The 17,279-nt window shown below is 33.9% G+C and overlaps 1 long non-coding RNA gene across 7 annotated transcripts in view; it reads right to left on the minus strand.

Moving 5' to 3' along the window:
- Positions 1 to 17,279, minus strand: part of LOC144301784 (uncharacterized) — a 242,908-nt gene that overhangs the window by 127,031 nt on the left and 98,598 nt on the right. Inside the window, exon 4 of one of the 7 annotated variants that reach the window (XR_013368653.1) lies at positions 15,928 to 16,143. The exons of the other annotated variants lie outside the window; for them this stretch is intronic. This is a non-coding gene — a long non-coding RNA (uncharacterized LOC144301784). Of the gene's footprint in view, positions 1 to 15,927; positions 16,144 to 17,279 lie in introns of those variants that run through there. 7 annotated transcript variants of the gene reach the window in all.

The raw sequence follows: 17,279 nt of genomic DNA on the forward strand, positions 1-17,279 counted from the left end.
TATGCCATTTTTCATAACCCCAGAAGTGGATGAGTGTTCTCATTGCTTCATATTTGGTGTTGTCAGAATTCCAGATTTTGGCCATTCTAATAGGCATTATATCGTTGTCGCCATGTCTTTTTACTCTCCTTTTAACTATTCTTTCTGATAAATTTGTCCGTTTGCTTCATTATGTTCCACGCTTAATGATTTCCAGTTCACTATTTGTCAATCTGTGTGCAGCCTAGAATTTATTCCGTCAGTTGTTTGTTTATTATAACTCAATGACAGTATTTTTCCCATTTTAGGGATTTCTAGTAAATTACTTATGTAACAACATGCTCTTTTGTTAATTTTCCCTTTTTCAGTAGTTTGATTATTATTTTATCTATACTAAACTCAAATTTTGAAAATTGCTTTGCTTGACTATCTCTCCTAACATATTTCTAAATTTGAATTTATTGTTTCTACTGAATGGAGGGTTTTCTGTGTGTTTTTATTTATTCTCTCTGTTCCTTTATCCAATTTTTATGTCTTTATCTAACCATTCTGATTAGAATTGTATAGTGCTTCAGAGTTCCTTTCCTTTGGTGATATTATTATATTCTATATTTAGTAGACGAGTTGGCCAATGGCTATTTATGTTCCTTGGCCACTTTATTGCACCTCATTAGTTGTGTGCATTTATCTATGCCCATCTAATGCCCATCACCTAGTTATGTCATACCACCATCAGGTATGTAAGTTTATCTAATCACGTCCTTCCGAACAAAGTTTATCATATCTTTTTTTTTCCTCTCTTGTTTCCAACCTCTTTGAAAGACAGGATGAGAGAGAGAAAGTACTATCTCAGTTTCTGAATGTCTGATTTCAAGGGCCTAGCAGCATTTTTCTAGCTTTCAAAGGATACTTTATATTCCTATTACTGCAAAGAACCAAAACCTCTTCTTCTTCCTTTCTGACTCAGAACCTATCATATCTATATATTTTATCCACATACTGCTTTGTGTTTATCTTGAACTTATGTTCCTTTTATATTTTCTCTTTTGATATTTTGGGTTTTTTTTAATAACTTTGTGCTTGGAGTAGGACAGGAGGTCAGGATAATCAAATCATGCCATTATGTTTGGCACGTTAACTGACCAGAATTTTCTTTTGATGTTAAAAAATATCCTTGCTATTAAATATATTTAACTATCCATTAAAGAAAACCTTTTCTAAGGAAATGTGTCCTGTGTCCTGTGTTCTTTAAAAGAAAGAGAGGTAATTATCTTGCTGTTAAATACTGTGAATTAGAAGATAAATGAGATATACCTGCTATAAAGAATAAGATGTTAATTATAAAGATTTAAATACAAGAAAATACAATTATGGAGATAAAATACAAGAAAGTGTACTGTGTTAGGCAACATAATCCCTCTGATAGATAAGTAGAATAATTTCCTATGTAGTATAATTGTCCTAAGTATTACCTTACAGTTCTGCTATGTAATATAATTGTCCTAAGTATTATCTTACAGAAATTACTGACAGGTAAGACCTATTGAGTCAACTGGGACATCACTTTGGCATACACAACTCTTCTCTACAGTATATTTTCTAGGAATCTGTCCAGGTCTTTTGTTGTTGTTGTTGTTTTTAAGATTTAAAAAATATATATATTTATTTGAGAGAGAGAGAGAGAGAGAGAGAGAGAGTGACTGCCCAAGCAGGGTGAGGTGCAGATGGAGAAGCAGGCTCTCTTCTGAACAGGGAGTTAGATTCGGGGTTGATCCCAGGACTATGGGATCCTGACCTGAGCCGAAGGCAGATGCTTACCCGACTGAGCCACCCAGGTGCCCTGGAATCTGTCCAGGTTTAAATGACCCAAACTAATAGGTTTTGCTAAGTGAGTTCATAATTAAGTAAAACATTTTATTTACTGATGGTGCAAAGAGTAGCAAAAAGAAGCTGATTTTACTGTCTTCTTGCCCTATTGCATAAGTTGTCACAAGAATTGTAGCCATCAGCACTCAACCCATCCTTCTGTTAACATTATATATGGACTAGATCCTTTAGATCACAAATTCTAGCATTTCTATATATTTTACATTCTCTAAGCATTCTTAATACAACCTCAGCTCTAATTCTTTTTAAGACTATTTTGTTCCACCCTGAAAGACAGCTCACTGGACTCCATCTACCTAGAATTATTGTACTTATTTTCTTTCTTGCCAGAATCATGCCAAATATTTCTAAGTCATTTTTCCATTTTTCCTAGTCTTTTAAATATTTCTTTTTCCTAGCTAACCTTCTTCCATCCTCTTCCCTATTTCATGCCAAGAGCCCTAAATTTTATGGTTTCAGTTGTTTGCATTACCTTTAAATCATTTCAACTTTCCAGGTGAAAATAATCTGTATGAAGCCTAGGTAACTATTACCTTCCTTATTAAATGCAATCCATAATTGTTCCAACAATTTCCTATTAGGCACTTAGAATGTTATTTTCATTTCTAAGTGCCCACAAATCATCTTCTTTTGGGAGGAAGTTTAGTTTATTGCTTACCAACTGCACCACCTCTGTAGTTAGACATAATCCCTACCATACAGGTGACATTAGCTTAATATTATCTACAAGATCTTTCAGTGCACTAAAGAGCAAATGGTCTAAGCCATTTGTGTTAGATTGATTTAGAAAGCTAGTTTGTTTTTAAAATTCTCAAGTGCCTTTGAATAATTTTCTTTTTTAAAAATTTTTATTATATATATATATATATATATATATATATATATATATATATATGAGAGAGAGAGAGAGAGAGAGAGAGAGAAGCAGAGACATAAGCAGAAGGAGAAACAGGCTCCATGCCAGGAGCCCAACGCAGGACTCAATCCTGGGACTCCAGGATCGTGGCCTGGGCCAAAGGCAGGCGCTAAACCGCTGAGCCACCCAGGGATCCCCAAATAATTTTCTTATCAATTCTGATATATCACTTTTTAAGTTAATATAATTGACAGAAACAAAAGAGAGGAACATAAAATAGGTTTGAGGACTTTCTCACTCTATTTTCTATTAATATCTTTCCATCTATTCTAAAAAGCAGACTTCAGATTGCATTGCTCTTTGTTTTCCCCCTAAAGCCAAAGATATCTCTTCCTATCCTCTGCCTTTTTGCAAGTAGTAGTTTTATCTGGGTTTCCACCCTCTAAATGGTATTCTTAAAGGTTTATGATATTCTTATTCATTAATTGCATTGTCTTTGTCTATCTTCACTAACTTTAAGTATGTATTTGCTCTAGAGCTTTATGTTAGATATGATGATATCTTGAAATCACACCCCAGGCCGAAGGTGGTGCCAAACCACTGGACCACCGGGGCTGCCCTCATCACTTAATTTTTTCTTTTAGTTTTATAACTGTATTTTCCCTAAACTTTTGAAAATTTTCTTAAATCTAGAATATATGCTAGACTGACTTCTCACAGTTTTCTTTCTGGGTATTATTAATGCCACTTTATTGTAAACTTTTCTTCTGTTTCTTGTTAGAAACTAGTTGTTATTGATAATGAATGTTGTGCCTTGTATAGGAATTACCCTCTTTTCTTTCTCAACCTTCCAGCAAACAAAATTTTCTACAAGGTAGATTAAGAATGTATCACCTTCTATCAGAGCATCAATGCAAAGAGCTACTTGTTTGATGTCTCTTTAATTTAGTGTGGTTACCTGTCCAATGTTTAAGTTTCGTATGTTTTTTGGTACAAATTAATGAAAAGATGTCAAAACATTATAAGCTTATCCTTTGTGCTTGGAGCTCTACAGTCTCACTGTGAGGTTTGTAGGTGTGGATTTAATTTCATTTATCTTCCTTGGGGATTTATCTTTCCTTTGGATTCATTTATTTTATAACTTTGGTATAAATTTCTGTTATTATCTCTTAGAATATTATTTCTCTTCTCTCTTACTCATTTTAATACTATAATATGTTAAAATTATTTATTATTTATGTATGTCTTGTATCTTTTCTTTCTCTATCTCTTTCTGCTGCGTTCTGGATAATAATATTAGTTTTATATCTCTGTTGAGAAATGCTTTAATTCTAGGTAATGTATTATTAAACCCATCTGTTATAGCTGGGAAAATAAGGATGCAAAACAGATACAAAAACAAAAAGGAAGCAAACTAAAAGAACTGTGACAAATTTACTTTCACAGTGACTTCGAAGTGTTCTTTGGCCATCCAATGAAGATTTTCATCAGGCATTTGGAAATATGGGACTAAAAAAAAAAAAAAAAAAAAAAAAAAAAAAAAAAAAAAAAAAAAAAGGAAATATGGGACTAAAGTCAAAACAGGAAACCCAGAAGAGGAATTTGTGCATTCCAAGTGTCAGGTCACGTTACAATATAGTATATGGCATTATTGACTTGTAGTTTTTGCTTATTCATAATGTAATAAAACCTAATTTAATAGTGGATAATAATAGTATTTAATATCAATGATAATTTAATGTGATACAGGAAAAACTATCAGAGTCAAGGATTGCAGGCTGACTCTTCAAGAATAATTTCAGAACCATTGTCTAGAGAAATTGGGAGAGGGAGGCAAATGATAATATCTTCCTGATTAACTGCATGAAGGGCACACAATTTATTAGAACACATTGTGCTTCATCAAACCCAAAGCCATGGACTCTAGGGTCTACTAGGTTATGATGTTTGACTTGTGTTTTGTTTTTTCTTTACCCCTCCCCCAATTTTACTATTTCAGGACAGTACATTCTATTTTTTAAACCTTTTTTTCCTGAATTTAATATTGGTCTTCATTTAGTATGGACAAATTTATTTATTTTTCAAAGTATAACATCTGAATTATGTTTTATTTACTATTTCTTATGATCATAATGAGGCATTAACAAACCAAGAATGAACTTGAGGGGAATAAGTTAAAATGATATAAATTCCATCAGAGGAGTAAATGAAATACCATTAAGGAATTAAAAGGGCCATCAGGCCTATCAAGTTGAATAGACTAACACAAAAGAATGTAAAGAAAGAATAGTCAATGAGAAATTTGGTAACTTAGCCACTAAACACAGAAAGAAAGAAGATTCACAGAAGTAATGCTTTCAGAAGCCATCTGTAGTGGATTATATTATCATAGAGCTAAAATTCACTCTCTTTTCCCTTCCTGCATAGGAGAAGTGTTCTTCCCTACCCTACTATTGATGGACTTAGTTTCTTTTATTCCTGCCAGTTGCCATGAAAGAGCATATCTTTGGCAACCTCTGTCCTTTCGGATTGAATGAATCCTGAATGAGAAGGCTGGTGGACAGAGCTAAATCCAACCCATAATATAGAGCATAGTTCTAGAGTTACCTACAGATTGAATATTGGGGGAAAATATCAATTGTTATCAATCCCTGAGATCATACCATATTTGTATGTAGCATTACTATGCTAAGGATAACTAAAATAATATTCAAAACTATGGCTAATACACTAGGGGAAGTAATTTCTTTTTGGAGACAGAAAGAACCCAAGCAGACTCGGTGCTGAGATCAGAGCCTGACAAGGGGCTGGATCTCAAAGTGCTGAGATTATGACCTGAGCAGAAATCATGAATCAAAGACATTTAACCAGCTGAGCCACCCAAGTGTTCCCAGGGGGAAGTAACTTTATATTTATATACTTCCCAGGGGGAAGTAACAGAATATTTCAGTTCTTTTAGTAAAGAACTGAAATATTCTGTTCTCATTGGCAGTGGCCTACTTTAGGCAGACAGATACATCAAACTGTCTTATCTTGATACAATTAAATATTAAATATTTTGTTGTTGTTGTTCTGGTTGCACAATTTTTTTTAAAGCCTACAGAAATCACTTGGCTACTTGTGAGTGGAGAGATTCTTTTTATGCTAACATTAAAAAATACATTGTTACATGTAACTTGTCTTCTTTTTTATTTGAAATGAATAAAAATTTGTCACTCTCATAGTCTTGGTAAAGATTTCTTTTTTTTTTTTTTAAGATCTTATTTATCTATTCATGAGACACACACACAGAGAGGCACAGACACAGGCAGAGGAAGAAACAGGCTCCCTGTGGGGAGCTCCATGTGGGACTCAATCCCAGGACCCCACGATCACTACCTGAGATGCTCAATCACTGAACCACCCAGGCACCCCTTGGTAAATATTTCTGTTCTAGATGTGGATTTATTCTGTCTGAAATCATATTCCGTTTCTGAGTTCATAGGACAAAGAACCAGATTTGAAACTGGCCAGTTCTCTACAGTAACTAATGATCAGCTCTAGATGCTTTTATGTTGCCTCTGTGCCAAGGGAAAAAAAAATCTCATTTTTCTATGCCACGTAATGTGATTTATGACCAGCAGTCTTGTAAACTGAGGAAAGCCAATTATCTTAGTCAAGAGTTAGATTCAAAGTAGATGTTACTGTTTTCTTTTTTCAAATCTAGAAACTTATAAAATGTTTTTTATTGAGATTTTAAGAAAGGTTAGAGAGATTGTTGTGGTTCACTAATAAAATCCATGCTTCTTAATCACTGCCAGGAATTATAAACAAAAAAGAAAGTAGTAAAAAGTTTGCTAAAGACTAGGTTAAAAGAAAATATATCTATAGATAGCAATTTGCTATCTTGCCAAGTTTAAGGTTACTTTTCAAGATAATAAATACTGCTTTAATATCAGATAAAGCTTTTTGTTTTTTCTTTGATGAGACATATTGGAGACAAGGCTTTGCAGGAAGCTAAAGAGGACATTAGAAAAAAAAAACTTTAACTAAAAGAGGACTTTAAGATCTTCTTGTTCAGTTATCAAATTACCAAAATGAAAGGCAGATGTGAGGAAGGATCAAATTATGAGAAATCTTATAAAAAGAGAACACAAAGAGAAACTTGTAGGTAAGAGAAGGAAGAATGGCAGTGAAAACAAGAATATAGGTTCAGAGTTGCACTTAAAATGAATCACATGTGTTGGGTCAACTGGGTGGCTCAGTTGGTTGAGCTTCCATCCAACTATTGTGATTTCAGCTCAGGTCATGATCTCATGGATTGTGAGATCAAGCTCTACCGGGAGTCTGAGATTCTCTCCTGTCTAATCCTTCATTGTCTTTCTCTCTCTCAAATAAATAAGTAAATCCTTTAAAAAAAAAAAAAAATGAATCGGCAGCCCCAGTGGCGCAGTGGTTTAGCGCCGCCTGCAGCCCAGGGTGTGATCCTGGGGACCTGGGATCGAGTCCCACATCAGGCTCCTTGCATGGAGCCTGCTTCTCCCTCTGCCTGTGTCTCTGCTTCTCTCTCTCTCTCTCTCTGTGTTTTAAATAAATAAATAAATAAATAAATAAATAAATAAATAAATAAATAAAATATTTTAAAAAATGAATCACATGTGTACTGACCAGAAACTGCTTGGTAGGGATTAATATTGCCATCTCCTAAACTGATAGGCATAAACAACATAAATCCAGGTGTTAATTTAACTACCTTTTATAGACTATCTCCTTAAATCTTGTAAAAATTGTGTATGAGAATTTTATATTTTATATCCACTTTTATGAGGAAACGGAAGCCCAGAGCAATGAATAATCCTGTCGAAGACTGCATTGTTGGTGTCAGAGCCAAACTTATCTGCATTTGTTTAATTATGGAGTCTGCAGCCTGGGATGGTAACTTGGAGATAGAAAATATACTTAGATGTCCCAATGCTAGAAGGCTGACCCCAATTTTAGATGTTAGAATTACGTGCATTCTGAGATAGACCACAAGGGACTCTCAACTATAGAGAACAAACTGAAAGTGGCTGGAGGAGAGATGGGTGGGGAGATGGGGTAACTGGGTGATGGTGATTAAGGAGGGCACTTGATATAATGAGCATTGGGTGTTATATGCAACTGATGAATCACTAAATTCTACCCCCCAATTAATAATTCACTATATGTTAACTAACTTGAATTTAAATTAAAAAAAACAAAGAACTGAGTGTATTCTTCATAATTCATATATAGTTTAGTTACTTACAGAAATGGACTGTTCTCATTTTCCTTGTATGACATTATTTTCCTAAATAAGAGTGTTTATAAAACTTGAATTTAACATTGATTAAATATAATTCTAAGTCACTGAATGTACCAAGTTAATCATTTAAGACTGAGATAATACTGAATAATTGGAGTCATTGGGAGATCTCCTTTCTTCTCCATGGATTTGCTATCTTCACAGGTTAAAGTTAAATTACAGATAAAATTATGCCAGATAGTTTAGGCATTACCAAATTATAGCTAGACTTATTTATTGTGTTTCATATTTTCCCAGAGGTTGTCAGAGTTCCTTAGGCAAAATTTCTAATTATGTAGGTTACAAATTTCTCAATTTACAAATACAGAAGTGAAGACAACACCTAATTCTGCATAGGTATAACTGTAACACTCAGCCAGATGATCAGTTATACAAAAGAAGTGTTGACCACCAATTATTGTTTCTGATATAATAGAGTCCCTTAATCATCAGCTGAGCTCCTTACAGAGAAACCGTAGCAACGATTTTGGTACTGTTCTAGTAGGAGAGTTTTATGGTTCATATGATTTGCAGAATTTAATACATGTACTTGAAACTTGCCAAGAAATTGGTAGCACTTTTTTTTTTTTTTCCCCAAACTAATGCTTGGAAAGTTGTTTGGCCTCTGATATGTCACACATATGTAATTAATACTACATCTACCTTGAGGCTTGTAAGGAATTAGAGAAATATGACACATAGTCTTTGGGTTTTTATTGTTGTTCTTCCAAGTAAAATTGAACTATTGCCCTCAATATATAACATGTTGGAAATCACAATAACTCCCATGCTTTCAGGACAAAGAGATAAACCTTACTGCTAGTTTTGGGAATTGTAGTTCGCAATTCAATCAACACATTTGCTCATTAAAAATGTCTCAAGAAACTGGTTATTTCATTAAGTATATTTGCTTTGACCTATGTTGTAAAAATCAGTAACTCAGAGAATAGTCTAGCATTGAGGTTTTAAAAATGCAAAATTGTAGAATAATACATCATACAAGGAAAATTACAAAGTTCAATATTATATAACAAAGTATATTAGGAGAGAAAGATATAATTTTACCAAGCAACATGAACGGATGTGTTAAAGAAAGATGTTTATGAGGTTCAGGGACACTTTAGTGTTATTGTAAGTTAATGAATGACAATTGAGAGTTTAATTATGTACATTGTTAATAATGCATCTGTTATAAATGATTAGAGAAAATGATCGAATAAGATGGTTAAAAGTACCAATTTTAATAATAAAGTATCATACAATTAAAAATTTGTTAAGAGAATAGACATCTTAAGGGTTCCTACAGCAATAAAATCTCCTTTAAACTCATAACATAATTGACATATATTTAATGTTTAATACCAGAAACATTTTTTTTTCTTTTTAATCCAAGTTCACATGTAATAATAGTGTTAGGTGTATAACATTGTTTCCACAATTATATACATTATGGAATGCTCACCATAATAAGTGTAGTTAACATCTGTCACTATACAAAATTATGATGATATTATTGATTATATTCCCTATGCTGTACATTACATTCCTATGACTTATTTATTTTATAGCCAGAAGTTTGTACCTCTTAATCTCCTTCACCAATTTTGCCTACCCTGGCAACTACTAGTTTGGTCTTTATATTTATTGTTTGTTGTTACTGTTTATCAGATTGTTTTTTTTTGTTTTTCTAGATTCCACATATAAGTGAAATCATATAGTACTTGTTTCTCTCTCACTTATTTCACAGAACATAATATCTTCTTTTTTTTTTTAAATAATATCTTCTAAGTCCATTTATCTTTATTTTATTTTTTTTAAAGAAATACACTGTGAAACCTATAAAGTATCTTCACAGTTAAGGAATAATTAATAAAATGAAGAGGCAAGAGGCAAACTACAGAATGGGATAAGATATTTGCAAACCATGTATCTAATAGAAGTCTAATAAACAATCTGTTTAATATTAACCTGATTTAAAAATATGATTAAAAAGTGGACAGAGGATCTGAATAGACTTTTTTTCCAAAGAAGCCATGCAGATGGCCCACAGGTACATTCAAAGGTGCTCAATATCACTAATCATTAGAAAAATATCAAAATCTTTAAAATTTAAGGAGAATTAGCTCATACCTGTTGGGAAGGCCTTTACCAAAATACAAGAAATAACAAGTGTTGGTAAAGATATAGAGACAAGGGACCACTTGTGCATTGTTGGTGGGAATGTAAATTGATACAGCTGCTGTGAAAAACAAAATGGAGTTTCCTCAAGAAAAAAAAAAATAGAACTACCATATGATCCAACAATTTCAACTCTAGGTATTAATCCAAAGGAAAAAGGGAGAATATATCTACACCCCACATTCCCTGCAGCATTGTTTACAATAACCACGACAATAGAAATGACCTGAGTGTCCATTGACAGATGAGTGAACAAAGAAAATATGGTGTATGCATACAATAGAACAATATCCAGTAAAAAGGAAGGAAGAACGGAGACAGTGCAGGACTGCCTGCCCATCTAGGTCCCTTTTTCTATCCCCCTCCGTTGCTGTTGACCTTGGGGGAAGGCAGGACACTTTCTGGGCAATCAAACCCAGTGCTTAAGAATAGATGGACAGAGGGTGCTTTAAAGACTGTTCCTGAGGGCCAGGGAGAGTGTGCTGCTCACATTTTATATATATATATATATATATCCCCATATATTCAGTAGTGAGATATAATAAAACCTCACTACATTCAGTAGTGAGATGTAATAATACGGAAGGAAGGAAAGAAAAGAAGAAGTGTGGAGGCCGAGAAAATTAAGGCCATTCCACCTTAAGTTCAGCGTTAGCACAAGTACAGCCATCCCAGGCCCCTGTGCATAAGAGCTGAACTTTACCTTGCTTCAGTTACAGGAAAAAAACAGTTTACAGCTTAATGCCCTAGAAAGCCCCATATTAGAATGAGAACAGAGCTCAATGCCCTTGAAAGCCCTATATCATAATGTAAACAGAACCTGAGAAATTCCTCCACCCCTTCTGAAAATCCCCTAGACCAGCCCATAAAACTAAGCTGGAACCCACCTCAGGGTCAAGTCCCTGCTCCCCTGTGTCGGGTATATTTGGACCCAAGCTCGTGTAAATAAACCCTCGTGTGTTTGCATCGGTGTGGGTTCCTTGGTGGTTTCTCAGATTCGCAATCTTGGGCACAACAGCAGCCCTACCATTTTCAATGTAGATAGATCATGAGCGCATTATGCTAAGTGATATTAAAATCAGATGGAAAAAGATATACTGCATGACCTTACTTAGATGTGGAATCTAAAATTTATTTATTTATTTTTTATTTTATTTATTTTTTTTTTTGGAATCTAAAATTTAGAGAACAAAACAAACCCCAAATCTATTTCATTAATACAGAGAACAGTGTTTGGCAGTTGGGGAGAGGGAGGTGGGTGAAATATAAACTCCCAGTTAAAAAAGTGAAGTCCTGAGGAAGTAATATACAGATGATGACTGTAGTTAACAATACTGTATTCTAGGGGCACCTGGGTGGCTCAGAAAGTTAAGTGTCTGCCTTAGGCTCAGGTCATGATTTTAAGGTCCTGGAAGGATCAAGCCCTGTGTCTGGCTCCCTGCTCAGCTGGAAATCTGCTTCTCCCTCTTCCTCTGCCTTTCCCCTCTCACCCATGTGCTCTTTCTCTCTCTTTCTTTCAAAAGAATAAAATCTTTTAAAAAATACTGTATATTGGAAAGTTGCTAAGAGAGATCTTAAAATTCTCATCACAAGAAAAAAAATTGTAGTTATGTGTAGTGATGGATGTTAACTAAACTTATTGTGGCAATAAAATATACATATATCAAATCATGTTGTATGCCTGAAGCTAATTTAATGTTAAACGTCAATTATATTTTATTTTTATTTTTTTAAATTGTTTTTTAATTTTTATTTATTTATGATAGTCACAGAGAGAGAGAGAGAGAGGCAGAGACACAGGCAGAGGAAGAAGCAGGCTCCATGCACTGGGAGCCCAATGTGGGATTCGATCCCGGGTCTCCAGGATCACGCCCTGGGCCAAGGGCAGGCACCAAACCGCTGCACCCCCCAGGGATCCCTCAATTATATTTTAATAAAAATTGTTTAAAATATATTAGATCTATAATAAATCCTATTTAAAAAATAAATACAATGGTGAGTTTTAGTAACATTTTGACTGTCAAACCAAAATATTTTAACTAAAAATATTTCTATTTAATAACCTAGTAGAATAAATTTCTCATTATTTTACTTCTCTAATCATACTGATTTTGTCAGAGATACATCAACATCTGAAGTATTGGATATTTTCCATCTGTGAATAGAAGTTAACAACCATCGCTCTTAATTAGCAACCTTTAACTGCTTTAATATGTTTTAAATCATTTCATGATTTTGCAATTTAATGTGTTTTATTATATCCATATCCTTTTATCTTCTACTTCTTTTTATTTGCCAAATGTCTTAATTAATCATGCAGATAAACTAGTGAATAAAATTCTGCAAGGATCACAATCAACTCTTTTTTTTTTTTTTTTCAGATTGGCCACTTTTAAAAAAATATATGAGAAAAATATATGAGAAAATGTTCTTGTATTTTAACAAAAAGTTAGCTTTTCCTTGTAGGTATATTAAAGATGTCTTAGAAATTGCTATATTAAAATTTTATGTATATGAAATTGTTCTTTTTCTTTATCTCATTTTTACATGTTTTATTTCCTCTTATTACTTTATTACACTAGCTAGAACCCACCAGTCCAATACTGAATAGAAATTGAAAGTGTTTTGTTTTTTATATGAACTCAGATCACCCTATCATTTGAGATTAAATTGAATGTGCTTCAGTTTCTATCCCACATGCATTGGGTATTCCCAACATATTTTCCAGAGTTATAGGGAATCTCAGATATACTGATATTTCCCTTACTTACCTCTGACTTTAATCGATTAAACCAGGATAAAAACATAGAGAGCTTCACTGAGCTCAGTGTAGCCAGACATAATCCAGCTAATTCAACTCGCTCATGGACCCCATGTGATTTCTGTAAGTAATTAGTGTTTATTGTCATTTTCTCAGATTCTGACAATTTGTTGGCACAGCAAAAGCTAATACAAGACAGGAAACACTAAAAGAAATGGAAACACAGAATGCATCTTCTGGATATTTGTCCAGGACTATGAGTAAATAATCGGAACATCTAGTTGAGATAAAAAATATATATATATTATCTGTGGCTAGAATTCAGAAAAACATCTACTACCTTAGTATTTGGTGTGTATTTTTCCTTCTAAAATTGAAGGCAGATCCCTTGTTGAGATATAAAAAATATATATGTATCTGAGCACAGAGAAAAACTAGAGAGTAAATTTCACTCACAATATCTAAAACTTTCTAAATAAGATGCCTTGCCTAATGAGCACCATGGTCCAACCCATGTATGTAATCAATGCATATTGAGAGCTTGTTAATCAAATATAGGCAATGATTTAATTTGTCATATGAGCAAAACATAATATAAACATAACATTTTATAGTCTTATTTTTCTAATCTGTGAATTTGGGGAAATATCATTGGCCTCAATGTTTTTTATAAGAATCAAACCAGTGAATATCTTTATAACAGATGCTAGAACATTTGCTATTACTGTCTTGGTGGAAGACTGAAGTCAGGACCAAAACTTTGCTGCCCTGCAGATTTGTATAGCTCATACATGCACAGGACTAAGCTCCTTAGTAGCTCATTATCTCCTTACATCCCCAACTCCCTTCTGGGTCTCTTTCATCTCAACTAATGGCAACTCTCTTTTTCCAGTTGCTCACATCCAAAAAATTGCTGTTGTCTTAGATTTCTCTATTTCTGTCCTAACCCATAGCTTGTCAGAAGTCTATTATTCTGACTCTAACTTTCAGTATATTTCCAGAATATGACCATTTCTTTCCATTTCATAGTCACCATCCTGGTTCACATCACCAGTATGTCTCTTTGTCTACACTCAATATAACAATTGAAGTCAATACACTTCTTTGCTCAAACCCGTCTATCATTTTCACTCCATCACTGACAGGCTTTTCCATTGTTCTTTGAACAAACTTTATAGGACTTAGCTTGGGGATCCCTGGGTGGCTCAGCGGTTTAGCGCCTGCCTTTGGCTCAGGGCATGATCCTGGAGTCTCAGGATCAAGTCCCACATCAGGCTCCCTGCATGGAGCCTGCTTCTCCCTCTGCCTGTGTCTCTGCCTCTCTTTCTCTGTTTCTCTCTCTCTGTCTCTCATGAATAAATAAAATCTTAAAAAAAAAAAATAGGACTTACCTCAGGGTCCTTTGCAAATGTTTTTCACTTTGTCTGAAATTCTTTTCCTCCCACAAAGTCCAAACACTGGCTCTTTTTCTTTATCTCAACTCAAAAGTCTCCTTCTCATGAGGCCTCCTCTAGATACCATACCTAAAAATTATCCATACATTTTTACACACATACATTTAAATTTCATATTGCCTTAAGTTTTTATTTTTCTATGAAGCATTTAGCACACTAGCATAATATATTGGTCAGGATATTTCGGATGAAGAGAATCAATAGGACATATATATTATCCTATATATCCTCTAAATATATATTATGAAATTTATTTTAAGAAAATGTCCTACATGACTGTCAGGGTTAATAAGTACAAAATCGATAGGAGAGGCTGACAGGCTGAAAACTCAGACAGGAGTTGATGTTGTAGTCTTGAGTCTAAAAAGTAAAGGGCAAGCCATAAATCTGGAGATTCAGGCAGCATTTCTGTATCACCATCTCTAGGGAATCAACTGACTGACAAAGCCCTATGTAATGTCCTTCAAGTCACCTGATTGTGGATGTTAGTCACATTCTCAAAACACCTTCCCAGAAAAATTGAGACTAATATTTGACCAAACAACTGAGCAACCTAGCCAGGTTGACACATTAAATTTAATGATCACATATAGTATATATTATTCTTCTTAAAAAGTCATATTTATTGTCTGCCTCTATCAATAAAATTTAAGCTCTATGAAAACAGATTGTTGTCTTCTTGTTGATGAAAGTTTTTCCATTGCTCAGAACAGTACCTGGGAACTCAATAGATGTCTGATTTAATGAATGAACTAATTGATGCTGGATTGTTGAGGGATGTTTAAAACTAATTAGGAAAACTGACCTACCCCATAACTCATATCAAAATTTGAGAACCAAGAGACTAAAATAGATGGAAGTATTTTGGAGGGGGGGTGCAGTTAGTTTGCTGTGCAGAGTCAATGTGGGTGAGGCAACTGCTGCACAGCTGTTGGAGATAATTGTAAGCAGTAGCCACACAACTATTAAGACTCAAGGAAATGTCAGAGCAAGAGGTTCTGAGCATAGAGAGAAAAAATAAAATAATATGAAATAAAAAAAACACCTTGAAATTTTCTATGAAAGAAAGAACCAGCTCTAACCTGCTTACTATAACCTGATACTAAATCCCAAAAACACAAATAAGAAATAAACAACCCTCCTCTCCCCCTACCAAAACAAAACAAAGCAAAATCAACAACAACAACAACAAAAAAACCCACACCTCATGTCTAGTAATCCTGTTTCTCTTGGCACAAATCCTGGAAGGGTAAAGTAACTCAGAAATGATGGGGAGAGCAGATGTATAGGTAGGATGGAAATCACAAACTGGCCATAACCATTCTGCTAATCCTCATCCCTTAGCTTGAAGCAGAAGCTAGCTGGAGGAGGAAAGAAGTTCTAAATGAGATAAGAAAATTACTTTTGTTTTCAACTAGAATGGATATTTTAACTATAGAAACAGACCGGGCTTAAAGTACCTAGAGGAATGTTTATTTTCCAACAGTGATTGAGAATGTTATTAGTCAGCTTAATTGTTCACCTAATGGCTTGGTAAGAAACAATGAGTCTTCAGATTGAGTTTAGGGGGTAGTGAGAAAAATTTGCTTTAAAAAGTTGTCTAAGGGCAGCCCGGGTGGCTCAGTGGATTAGCTCCGCCTTCCACCCAGGGCGTGATCCTGGAGACCCGGAATCGAGTCCCACGTCGGGCTCCCTGCATGGAGCCTGCTTCTCCCTCTGCCTCGCTCTGTGTCTCATAAATAAATAAATAAATAAATAAATAAATAAATAAATAAACTGCTATGTAGAGAGTAATTTTATTTTTAACATCATATCTTTAAGTTGTCTACAAACTAAAGATAGCTTAACTGAAAATGCTTCAAATATAGAATTTCTGAATTAGAACTACAGAAGGAACATTTACATGTCATTAACTTAGAAACTGGGAACAAAATGAAGAGCCATTTTGGAAAAATAAACTACTAGACTATTTCTTCGAATTTTGTTGTTTGCTTTCTTAATGCAATTATTTGGCAAATGTAATATTGTGTATATTCCTAGTGGAGGTTTGTATGTGCTATCACTTGTTTTACTCAATAAATATGTAACATGTAATAGAGAAGGCATAATACATCTCTCTTATAAGACATGAAGCAAATAAACACATTCAGTAAAACTTAAAAGTTATTGTTTTACATTTCCCATTCAAATAATTCCCTTTGTAAATGCTAATTATTAGAGAAATTTTCTGGCAGAATCATTAGATACTAGAGCTATTCCGACATCATGAAGATTCTTATCCCTAAAACTTAAACAAAATTGTTAATGTAAATTGAATAATTTGAACAACTTTACATGTTTATGGAAAAAGTCTTCTTAGACTCTTAATCTTCATAAATTGCTAAATATGTATTCTATACAAAAAATCCTGCTGTAAAAACTTTAATTACTTACAATGTGCTTTCATGGAAAGTTCTCTGTGTTAGTCATGTCAATTGAAATAACCTTGTCTATTTTGTCAGAAAAAGTCCTTCCTCAAATCCAAAAGCTAATGTTCTTGGGCCTACAGATAAATTGCTCTAACGTTTATATTTTTTAAAAAAGCAAAAATGTAAATTATGAATGCACAAGTATAATCTGAATCATTAAATTTAACCATGAACACATTTAACATTGTTTGTGAAGTACTATATTCCCAATCATACTGTACTTACTTGCATATTCTATCATTCTTAGAACTGGTTCAACAAGAACATCACAAGGTAAAATAAAGCAATTTAGTCCACATAAGTCATATTGATTCAGAATATCTTGCCAGAGAAGGTGACTGACATCTTAAGTTTCTAGATACTTGCTTCTCCAGTAATTATCTTTCAGTAAGTA

Source organism: Canis aureus, chromosome 30 (genome assembly GCF_053574225.1).
Source record: "Canis aureus isolate CA01 chromosome 30, VMU_Caureus_v.1.0, whole genome shotgun sequence".
NCBI classification, from domain to species: Eukaryota; Metazoa; Chordata; class Mammalia; order Carnivora; family Canidae; genus Canis; species Canis aureus.